Raw genomic sequence first — 12935 nt, 5'->3', positions numbered from 1 at the left:
GTGAATTGATATTTTTCGACTCATCGTGTACTCCTAGGAGACAGATTGGTAAAAGGGCATAGTTATTGGCCTGGGAGTCTCCACTATTCAACCCCCCTACCCTCGCCGAAAAAAGACGAAGAGTGTTCACGAATCACGGCTGTCTGCGGCTTGGTCATTCCAGCTCTGGACCTTTGGACTGTTAGATCAGCAGATTAGTACTGTTCGTTAAGGTGAGAAAATGTGTAGTCTTTCATATGATCGAGTATTTCAAATGAATGCATTGCTTTTAATCGCGCCATTCCTACTGACGTCATTGTAATGACTCACCTTCATTTCAGTTGGGAAAATTGCTAAGACAGTCTTTCTGAGGATGAAAAAGGGGTGGAGAGTGAGTGTCTGCCATGATTACGAAACCTCCCCAAGCTGATTGTGACTGATGGCAGGCAAGCTGGTCTACCATTACAATGAAAATTCCCTAACCCAGTCTTCATACGAGAAAAGACATTTGGTGACTTCCCCGTCGCGTTTCTAGGGTAACGTTAAAAGCTATGCAATCTTGCATACAACGTGTACACTACCTCCGTAGCGAAGCACGGGTACATCAGCTAGTTAGAATATATGTGTACGAAGGAAGCACAAGATCTATGTATTAACCTGCAAGAATAACTACCCCTGGCCAGGAAGTTTAAATAGCTGGCTTCATACATACAACGAGATGGAGGACTGGAGGCTGAAATACAGCACAGGGTAAATAATGGGCGGATTAACTAGAAGGAATAAGGTCAGCCGCAGAATGAAAGGAAAGCTCTACAAATCTGTGGTGAGGCCGGCAATGCTCTATAGTGCGGAAACTTGGCCGATCACAACAGCTCAAGAAAGATGGAAGTGGCAGAGATGAGAAAATGTTACGGTGAATGAGTGGAGTTACAAGAAAGGATAGAATAAGGAATGATTACATCAGAGGAACAGTAAAAGTGGGACCCATAGGAAAGAAGGTTCAAGAAAGTAGGTTAACAAAGAAGGTATAGACACGTGCAGAGGCGAGGGGAGGACTACGTGGGAACGCCCCCCCCCCCCCCTCCCATGGTGCAACAGCCCCGCAGGGCCATGGCCTACTAAGCGACCGCTGCTCAGCCCGAAGGCGTGCAGATTACGAGGTGTCATGTGGTCAGCACGACGGATCCTCTCGGCCGCTATTCTTGGCTTTCTAAACCGGGGCCGCCATCTCAACGTGAGATAGCTCCTCAATTGTGATCACGTAGGCTGAGTGGACCTCGAACCAGCCTTCAGTCAGGTAACAATCCCTGACCTGGCCGGGAATCGAACCCGGGGCCTCCGTTTAAGAGGCAGGCACGCTACCCGTACACCACGGGGCCGGCACGTGGGAAAGACAGTTGGAAACATAAAAATTGAAGTGTCAAGGACCAAAAATGAGATGGAAAGACAAGGTTTGAGAGAAAAACGTTCGAAGAGGGAAGAAGCATCGGATAGACATCTATAGAAGAGAAGAATCTAACAAAAGCAACGCTGACCCTACGTGATGTTTGAAAAGGCGAATAATAATAAGAAGAATACAGTTCCTTATGATCACTGAAGTGACGAAAGAAGAAGGAAACACGCAAGCTTGTAGTTTTAAATGACTGTTGACATCGTGATCGTAGGCATGGCACATCCCGTTGAATGTATAAACCTAATTAATCAAACAATCCGTCATTTATTGGCAGGGTTTCAAAACAAAGTTCGTGTTAACGAGAAGCAAGAGACGATAGCATCGGCTATCACCACCAGTGCCCACTGAAGTGAATTTTGACATTATTAAAATTACTGCTGCAACATACGTATATTAAAGGACTGCGAACATACTGTGTTGCCAAAAAGTTTAGGGACACCCGTATTTTTATTACTTGAACAGAATGTCCCTATACTTTTAAACTTATGATTTATTTTAAGTACAACTGATATAAAGTACTCTAATATCATGTTTGGTTGAAACTTTGGAGACTGTAACTCAAATAGTTCATGAGTTATGACATTTTTGTCTTTTTTGGCCACTCGAAATTGACTTTGATACTGAAGAAACAAATAATACAATTAAAAAGCTATCCAACAATCCATACTGATTGTTACGTGGTTATTAGGTGATAACAACACCTTTAAAATGGCCCCTATTAGAAGGTGTTAAAGAAGTTTTTACTCATTATGCCATCATTTTAGTAAAATTTCAAATCGGAAATAGGGAGCGAACAGTTCGGTTCCAAACTTCACAAAGGTAGGAACACCTATGAGCTGGTGATTGCGCGCACAGTTATCTCTCTCAACCACTGAAACACAAGGAATCCATCCGTGAAAACGTCATTGCGCTAACCACCTCCGTTCAAAAGTTGCAGCAATTCAAAAGTCAGTGGTATTAGGCCTACAATTTACAGGAATTGAAACTTTTACTAAAATGATGGCAAAATAAGTAAGAACTCCTCTAACCCCTTCTAACGGGGGTCATTTTAAAGGTGTTGTTATCACCTAGCAACCACGTAACAATCAGTATGCATTGTTGGATGGATTTTTAATTGTATTATTTTGTTTCTTGAAAATCAACGTCAATTTTGGGTGGCCATAAAAGACAAAAATATTCATACCTCTTGAACTATTTGAGTTGCAGTCTTCAAATTTTCAACGAAGCATGATATTAGAGAACTTTATAAAAGTTGTATTTAACATAAATCATAAGTTTAAAAGTATAGGGACACTCTGTTCAAGTCTGAAATATATGGATGTCCCTAAACTTTTTGGCAACACTGTACCACGCTTCAAGGAGAGACACTCTTCACCAGGTGCTGACTTCAGATCGATGTTCAAATCACGTCTTCTCATAACAGATGGATTAATGGTTTTTTATTTACGCTAATGGAAGTATTCCCTGCTTTCACGTTTTCTGCAATTGCTCTGCATTCCTCTTCTGAATGTGAAAGGCCTACATTTTGTTTAATGGCATTTAGTACACTTTACATTATGGCAGCTAAACCAGGTGTGGCGTTTCTTATTAAGGCGCCATTATCTCGTGCCGCTCAATCCCTAATGGCACATGCACTTAGTGCCCAGAGAATTTCACGAGTACCATCTATTTTTAGTTATGAGACAGGTGCGAGTTATACGACGCCGCTTCGGCCATTAAGAGAGTACATTATGCACCGGGGGATAATGGAAATAACATTGCTGGTCTCACACGTGCTCAGGCGATTAAAACAGGAAACAGCACGATCGTATGAACTCAACCGATCGCTTCCTTGAAAGACAGAGACATGTTAATTGATAAAATGATAGCTTAATTCAGTACGGGTCGAAATAGGGATCGCTGAAAGTACCTTGGGTGTTGATATAACGAAATGTCTTCGTTGGGGTAATCACATAAATAGGATTGAAAATAAAGGATACAGATCTCTGCACATGATTATAGGCAGTAGCGTAGCCAGGATTTCAGTTTGGTGACGGGGGGGGGCATTAATCCAGAATTTTATTTTGATAGGTGTCCAAACTTCCAGAATTTAGGTGGTGTAGAATACCTAAGAAATGAGTGTCCTTGGATCCAAGTAAGAGTGGTGGATTCGTGCGGATTACGGAAGCTAATAACAATCTTCTTCTTCTTCCCCCGTTTTTCCCACATCTGTGGGGGCGCGGGTGCGAACTGTGTCGCATATGTGGATTTGGCCATGCTTTACGGCCGATGTCCTTCCCGACGCCAACCCTAAATGGAGGGATGTAAACACTGTTGTGTCTTTCTTTGATGGTTGGTAGTGTAGTATGTTGTCTGAATATGAAGAGGAAAGTGTTGCGACAAACACCCATTTCCCGAGTCAGAAGAATTAATCAGACGCGATTAAAATCCCCGACCCGGCCGGGAATCGAACACAGGACCCTATGAATCGAAAGCCTCAACACTGATCATTCAGCCAATGAGTCGGACTCCGGAAGCTAATATTAATATACATTTTATATAAAATGCTTAATAAAAGTACATTCGTTAAAACTCCTGGGGTGTCTGGACTCCTTGGACGACAACACCCCCCCTCCCTGCGGCTACCTCTGTTACTCCCATCCCAACATAACGGCAGCATTTCATATATTCCGAGTACAAGTGAAATGAATGCTAGAATAAACAGTTTGAGTAAAGATGCAATATTCTGGTTTAGAATAAATACGGTAATGTTATTATAATAATGGTCATGTGATAGGCAATAATGAAGTGACATTTTGCACAAATAATGCAGCAAAAATACACACACACACACACACACACACACACACACACACACACACAGAGAGAGAGAGAGAGGGGTTTCTCGCCCTTCTCGTCCATGGCTAGATGATGAAGCCAAGAGAATGATGAAATGCCGGGAGTGTCCGAGGACAAGTTTGGCTCGCCAGATGCAGGTCTTTTCATTTGACGCCCGTAGGCGATCCACGTGATGCAGATGAAATGATAATGAAGACGACACATACACCCAGTCCCCGTGCCAGCGAAATTACCCAATTATGGTTAAAATTCCCGATCCTGCCGGGAATCAAACTCGAGATTCCTGTGACTAAAGGCCAGCACGCTAACCATTTAGCCATGGAGCCGGACAAGAGAATGATGGCCCACTGTGACTCGTTATTTTGACATTACAAACAAACAAAATGACACAGACTTCGAATCTTACCGCATCTTAAGAAATCGCACAAAGAAGTTAATCAGAAATAAAAGTATGTATATATATCCGGAATTTAGCTAAATTTAAATTCTAATCGCACATGGGACCATCTTAGAGCTCTGGGAATAGGAAAACATCAACAGAGACAAACAACTCCTGACCTCCCACTAGACAAACTGAACGATTACTTTAGTGGAAGAAATATTCATCCTACCCCAATTAACTGCACCGACCCACCGCCCTCCCCTCCAGCCAATTGAATATTCATATTTCACAGTGTCACAGAAAATCAGGTTAGAAAGGCTTTGTACTCGATTAAATCAGAGACTACAGGTGTAGATGATATCCGTTGAATGGATGAAAACCATAACGGTATAAGTGACATAAAAAAATGAGTTAAGTGCAGGATGCAACTCCGGAAGGATGTATCTTTTCACCAGCAAAGAGATACAAGTGATAGCGGTAATATTCTGCTCTCTAGTGATGGGTGGTATAACTGCAAATAGCATGCTTTATATGAATGTTAAGATGTTTAAATGCCTTTTTCTCTGAATGACCAAAATGCTACTTATACTGCACCCATAAGCGAATTTGGCCTAATTTAATTCACAATTAAATTGAATATTTCACATATGAGATACCACAGTGAGGCTGTGAAACTAGCAGTCACAAAGGAACTTTCTGGCGCCAGTCAGACGGCGAGAGAATCCATGAAACTCTTCTCTAGGCACGACCAAATTGTAAACCATCCTTCCAATAAATTTTATGACACCGCCGGGGAGTGGCGACTTGCGGTTCGCTCTCACGAGAAAAGCACGCGTTGAAGCCTGACCTACTTGGCCAGGACAATAGAGGACAACGACTATAACCGCCAATTCTTGGGAGGAAGCGGATGCACCCACGTTTGGAAGGGCGCGAAAGTCTCAGCCAATCAGAAAATTCTAAATTTGAATGAGCTGTCATACCGGGAAATCTACAGTCAGTATCTCGCGATCTGAAGCCCGATGTGGTAGTGAAAAACAGTGTCCTGACTTCTTTATAATATTTGGTGAATTATCAGTACCAATCTGTGGTTAATTAGTGCCTAATTATTAAAATTCAACTTCACACGGAGGAGTAATAGGATCTAGAAGAAGGAGCTGTCATGGCAGGATGAGGCCATCCACCGGAAGAAAATAACACCAGTGACGCGCACCGTCGTGTGGATTATCCTATGATCATTTCCCGCGGCGCAATATCACATGTGAGTCGGACAAAATTTAGGAAGTTTTGCATATAAATTTTGAAAACCATAACCTACGGATGTACGAGAAAGCGCTCCCGAGGACTAGATTATTACGCCACATCCCTTCCACGGAACTATTTTCAGGTGGTGGGAGGAATTTCTACAAAACCCAGCGACCACAGGGTTGAATTCTCAGTCGTTCAGTATTCTCAGTGTTTCGAGCTCTCAGTGTTTCGAGCTCTCAGTCGTTCTGAATTCTCAGTCGTTCAGTATTCTCAGTGTTTCGAGCTCTCAGTGTTTCGAGCTCTCAGTCGTTCTGAATTCTCAGTCGTTCAGTATTCTCAGTGTTTTGAGTCATTCTCAGTGTCTTCAGAGTTCTCAGTTTTCAGCTATTGTCTTGAGTACTTTTAGTGTTATTTCAGTATTCTCAGTGAATTTACGTTCGACAGAGTGACAGAGTGTATCAGCAAATGCATTTAGTCAGCTTTATTTTGGCTGGTAAGAAAGCGATTAGACACTTGTAGGCATTTTTAGAAAGCCTTGTATTATTTACTTGGGAGAATAGCATTTCAGAAAATGAACATTTTCACAGACTTTTACTGTAAATTCAGGGAGAGTAGGCAAGAATTACACTTTCAACTCAAATGAACTCACATTACTAGTCGAGGGAAACAAGTCCATGTTTTTCAGCATATTTACATAAAAACATTTCTAACCAGCAGGGAGTGTTACATGTGAGATCAGTATAAAATTTTCTCCACAACATAAACTGTATTTTAGCTTGTTTCGACCATTCTACAAACTGTTTGGCAAGCGAGATGTTTACGGGGAGAAACCAGTAAAGACAGACAGGAAGGTGATTGACTTTCTTCAATGGAGACCGCAATAGTCAACCTTGAGGAGACAGTTATGTCCCAGTAGGGTGAATGTACTGTAAGCTGTAGTGTAAACAGAGCTGAGGGATCGGCGAGCAGGCCAGCAGGTGTTTTGCAGGTAGATAGCGAGGCGACCATCCTTCTACACAACAGGCAGGAGTCTGCAGTGGCATTTTCTAACTTTCACTGGAGTGAGAGAAATACGAGTGTTTATGCTAATATAAACGTGTGTCACGGCATGGCAAGAATGTGTCAAATTTGCGTGTGTAAAAATCTGGAATACCACATCAGCTTGAAGATGGAATTCTAATTTCCACCATGACCGGGGCCGGTGGGTGAACCGACCTGCCTCCACCATCACAGGTATGAGCATCGTTATAATGTAAATAAATATGTAGGACCGTGGCAAAATCGATGATCAATGTAGGTTAGAGTACTAGGTAGGGTTGTAAATAATTCACAGTTTTATAATACTGCTAATAATAATAATAATAATATAATAATAATAGTAGTAATAATAATAATAATAATAATAATAATAATGTTTATGTTGCACTTTCAGATAGGCTTATTTTGTGCACTTTGTTTAAGTAGATGTTTGTTTGCGTGTATTTATGGTTGATTTTGTAGTATGTCACTTTGACAGTTAGGCAGCTTTGATATTGGATCTACGAGTGTAATGTCAGTTTATTATTATTATTCATCATGATTTTAGATCGTTGGTTTTGAGTCGATTTTGTTGGAGTTTTGATCTTATAGACGCCGTCGCGATGATTTCAATGTTTATTTTGCTATTTTTGCGCATTTCACCTTGTTTTATGTTAGGGGATCATCCTTCAGATGACCGGTTTTGATTGAACTTATCCCGCGTAGTTTGCGACGATTTTTGGTAGACGCATATATTTATTTCTGGGCAGTTGCGGTGGCGCATGTTTCAACATTTGTGTTTTGAGAGGCAATCTCGTCATTCTTTTTTTTGATAGAAACGGTGAGCGCCATTGATGAGTCAGCTCTGTGATTTTTGTGATGTGTTAACAGTGAATGATCGAGAGATCGAGCTAGATGATTAATATCCCTGATGAGCTACGTTGATGATGGAAATATGATATTGGGACCATGTCTTGATTTGTTGTAAGAAGCCGTAATGTGCACGACAGATATTTGCCCGCCGGATACGAGCGAGGCTGTGTTGTGAGAATAATGAATAATAATGACGTCGCGAATTAATGAATAAAAAGAATTGGGAAATAAAGAGTTTAACCACGTGTGTTAAATGTGTTACGACATGGGTTACGATACTACAGGCAGGAGCCTGTATTTGTTTAAATAATTCCAGGGAAAGTAGATGCTCGATAAAAATGCTAGCCAGTGTACAATGTGAACAGAGCGACGAGTCAATGTGTTTTGAATATTTATGTAGAGTCACGGATGACGTGAAGTAACAGTAATTTGTCCATCAATGTTAAATAATATCATGTCCAGACATTTATCGTCTGAAGTTTGAGATTGCCGTCAAATTCGCAATATTTCATTTTGCTACTCGCAGCGGGGTATGTTTTTTCTGGTGACTCCGAGTTTGTTTTGCGATTTCTATCCTTTTAATTTCCAGTAGGCCGCGATGGTGGGATCCAGTTTGCTTATTTGTTTTCCTTTCTGTTTGTACCTTTTACTGTTTATTTGTAGGACGCAAGCGTATGTGAATTATTTATATTTGATGTGATGTAAATAGATAAGTGTAGCTAGGCTAGTTTTTTTTTTTTTTTGATCTCTGTATTTTTTTTGTCGGAGCAGTGTTTCTCCGTTAATTAATGTAATGATGTAAATACCATTTCAGATGTTAGGTTTATTGGATCATCGATTATGTCACAGTCGAAATGGTAGTGGTATGCTCATACCAGGCATATAAGTAATTACCAAACTTTCTTTTAAAATCCACTACATTTTTATTTTAAAATGAAGCGATCTTTAAATAAACCAATTGTATAGAACTGCCGCAATAAATGGTAAATAAGATGGCATCTGCCTCCATCTAGTGGTGATACCACGAATATGAATTAATAATGAAACGCAGTCAGCGGCAAAATTCTATAGAAATTTTAATGTACAAGGATCGCTATCATTTGATAATGTTAACATCAGGCATTTGGCCTAAATTTCTGTTTATTTTAAGAAGTCCAGTCTATCACAGACATGCAAATGAAGTTTAAAATTTAGATGAGTGGTTGGATACACTCAGAGTGATGTTTCGATAATTAATTTGGTTTAATCATGAGGTTTTGTATAAGTCAATGGTTATGTCGGAAAAGAAGTGTGATGTTCATGGTTGTTCTGTTCTCTTCGAATTTATTCCTTAAGTAATACACTTGCTTAGTGCAGTCCATGATTATTTAAATTTGGGTATTTTACCAAATGAGCAACAGGTGTTAAACATTTTATAACTCCTATAAGTCAGTGGTTTGATGGCATAACAGAATTTAATTTTACTTTATTGTGAGTCAACTATTTTAAATTTATTTGGGAGATATCTTTCTCCGTAATGTAATTCTGCATTTCAAGAAGGTGGTCTTTCTGACCAGAGAGTTAATCTGAGTCATTTTATTTAACTTGAAGACAGTGTCAACTGAGTCTGGTATATTTTAATTAAGGTGTTTTGACCTTCAGTCAGTTTACTTAGGCAGTTTATGATTGTTTGCAAGGCAGATCCTTACTCTTTAATATTTTATTAGTCACTGTTATTTCATTTGTTTACATTTTTTTTACTAGTTCAATTTACGTTCAATTTTCGCACTTTGCTTTTATTTAATAAATCAGTCTTTTATTTAATTTTTAATTCAGTCTAGGGTACCGTCATTTTAGTTAGTTTACCCCTTCTTTTCATTCCCTCACTCCTTTATCAGCGGGTGGCCTCTCCGGGGATAACGGACGGGCACGACTGAGAAAGAAGAGTCTACATGCAGTGGTGAGTATGATTTTACATGTCATTTATTACAGGAGCAGCCGGCGCACAGAAGAAAGAAGAGATCACCGCAGTTGTTGCCTTTAAAAGGGCACAATACCGTTATGGTTTTCACCCATTCCATAACATTATGGGCACTGTCCTGCCTATACTGACGCACATACTGAACTCCTGTTTACTAAACGGAACGTTCCCTCCTGTCTGGAAAACAGCCAATATTATGCCGGTATCTACGTTTTTAGACCCACAATCATCCTCTGATTATCGTCCTATGTCCATACTCCCTGCGCTTTCTAAAGCCTTTGAACGTGTAGTATACGAGCAAGTTTCTGGAGTACCTAAATAAAAATGCTCTTTTGGACCCTTTGTAATCTGGATTTAAGAAAGGTCACAGTACCGTGAGAGCATTTTTGAAATTTACTGAAGACATTAGAAACGCTATGGACAAACGACTGCTCACTATACGTATCGTTCTTGACTTCTGTAGCGCGTTTGACACTATAGTAATTCCGACTATGATAAAGAAAATGGCACTGCTAAATTTCGACCTGGCTGCGCTTAAGGTTTTAATTTTTATTTGAGTAACCGTCAACAGCGTGTGACAGTAAGCGACAAGGCCTCTAAATGGAAAACGAAACTTAGTTTTGCCCCACAGGGCAGTTTTCCTGGGCCTCTAATTTTCTGTATTTATATCAATGACATACCACCTGTGACAGGAAATACACACACCACCTCTATGCTGACGAAATTCAAATATATCGACCCTGCAAGACAAGATTTTAACAATGACCTCCGACGACTCTGTATATATGCACAACGAAACTCTCTTATACTATACTGCAAAAAATCTCAGGCTATCATAATTGGATCACGAAAATTACTGAGCTGCTCAAACAATGTCGCAATCCCGCCTATACTACTAAATGGTAACATTATTCCCTACAGTAAAACAGTTAAAAATATCGGCGTAATAATGAATGAAACAGTTGATTGGTCTGATCACACGAAAGAAATATGCAAAAAGATGTTTAGAGTTCTTCGCCCTCTTAAACGACAGAGGGATGTATTTCCATTTGAGCTACAGGCCAAACTAATACACTCATTCTCCTATTCTTGATTATTGTGACGTTATTTTAGTTGACATGACGAAAGAAGAAACACTTGAACTTCAACGAGCACTGAATTCCTGCCTGCGATTTATTTACAATATCGGGTACGGTGTTCATATCACCCCATACTATCAGGCTGTCTCATGGCTGATGTCTGATAAACGTCGGCAGTTACGCACTTTAACGATGGTGATTAGAGTGGTAGCTGAGAGTCAGCCATTGTCTATTTCTTCTAAATTCATCTTTTTATCATCATTTCACAACTTAAATACACGTTCTAGATTCATTCTTTCTATTCCACTACACCGCACAAATAAAATTAATAGATCATTAATTGTGGTGACTCGCCACATTATGAAATTCCCTGCCAGATCAGGTCAGAGAAACTAGCTTTTTTAAAAATCACGATTTAAGGTCACCTGCCGAGACTACCTGCTGAGGACAGCTGACAGAATGGTTGAAGTATGCATGTGTGCATGCCTGAAGATTATTCATTTTTAAGAGTTTTTAATATTAATTAGTTTTAATATTAATTTAGTAATTTATTTAAATTTATTTTCAATTCTATTAATTTATGTCGTTTTAACTATTTTAAGTATCTCAGTATTTTATTTAAGATTCTGATTAGTATGTGGTTAAGTGTACGAGAGGGCCTGGAGCCCTAACTTCGCCACTGAACAGCAGGCACTAATAAATAAATAAATAAATAAATAAATAAATAAATAAATAAATAAATAAATAAATAAATAAATAAATAAATAAATAAATAAATAAATAAATAAATAAATAAATAAATAAATAAATGTGGAATGTAAAGCGGATGGGTATAGATATGTTGTTAGCTGGTAAAGAAAAATACACGTCACAACATATGCTAGTTAGGGTTTACCTTGTCCTATTAGTTTCTCTCGTGGTTAGGGCCACGCAGCTATGAGCTTACATCCGGGAGATAGTGGATTCGAACCCCACTATTGGCAGCCCTGAAAATGGTTTCCCGTGGTTTCCCATTTTCACAACAAGCAAATGCTGGGGCTGTACCTTAATTAAGGCCACGGCCGCTTCCTTCCCACTCCTAGGTCTTTCCTATCCCACCGTCGCCATAAGACCTATCTGTGTCGGTGCGACGTAAAGTAAATTGTTAATTACTTCCCTCGCAAGCCTGGGATACATAATATAGTACCGTAGTATAAAGTTACAGTTTTGTGACGGTAATATTCGTTTGTATATTTTGTATTAACGTGTCAGAAACCAACGACACAGAGCTGTTGTCATTTCAACACCGTTAAGGGCCACCGACCCAAGCCGGAATAGGAACCTGCGGACTCGGACTCAGAAGGACAGCGACTCAACCAACTGAGCCACATGAAGATGAGGCGTTTGTGATTAATGTTATAAATAGATGCAGTCAGTATTTTTACAAAAGTTTTATGAGGACCATTTATTAAAGCGTACGTTTTCCAACTGTCCTAAATGCACGAGGCCGGACAGAGGAACTAGCTGGAAGCTAAAGAGCCTTGCAGGGGTGTCACTTCCTTCTCTGTTCACTTTTCCAAACGAAACTCCATGGCGTAACAGCCCCGAAGGGCCATCGCCTACCAAGCGACCGCTGCTCAGCCCAGAGGCCTACATATTACGAGGTGTCGTGTGGTCAGCACGACGAATCCTCTCCGCCGTTATTCTTGGCTTTCTAGACCGGGGCAGCCATCTCACCATCACATAGCTCCTCAGTTATAAACGCGTGGGCTGAGTGTACCTCGAACCAGCCCTCAGATCCAGGTAAATATCCCTGCCCTGGCCGGGAATCGAACCCGGGGCCGCCGGTAAGAGGCAGGCACGCTACCCCAACACAGTGGGGCCGGCTGGTTACTTTCAGGTATCCTTATTTTCGAATTTGACTTAAGGCATCCTGCATTCGATTCCCGGCACTGACAGAGTTATGAAAGGCATGGGATGGGGAAGATACAGCCTTGTTTTTGGGTGCAGCAAAGTTGGCCTTGAGTCTCCCGTAATCGAAATATCTTCACAAACGAAGAACGATATTATCAATTGTACGAACAGTTTCAATAATGCTGCCGGTTTATGTTAAGAGTGCAGAAGCTATGA

Source organism: Anabrus simplex, chromosome 1 (genome assembly GCF_040414725.1).
Source record: "Anabrus simplex isolate iqAnaSimp1 chromosome 1, ASM4041472v1, whole genome shotgun sequence".
In the NCBI taxonomy this organism is placed as follows: Eukaryota; Metazoa; Arthropoda; class Insecta; order Orthoptera; family Tettigoniidae; genus Anabrus; species Anabrus simplex.
This window is presented reverse-complemented; position numbering follows the sequence as displayed.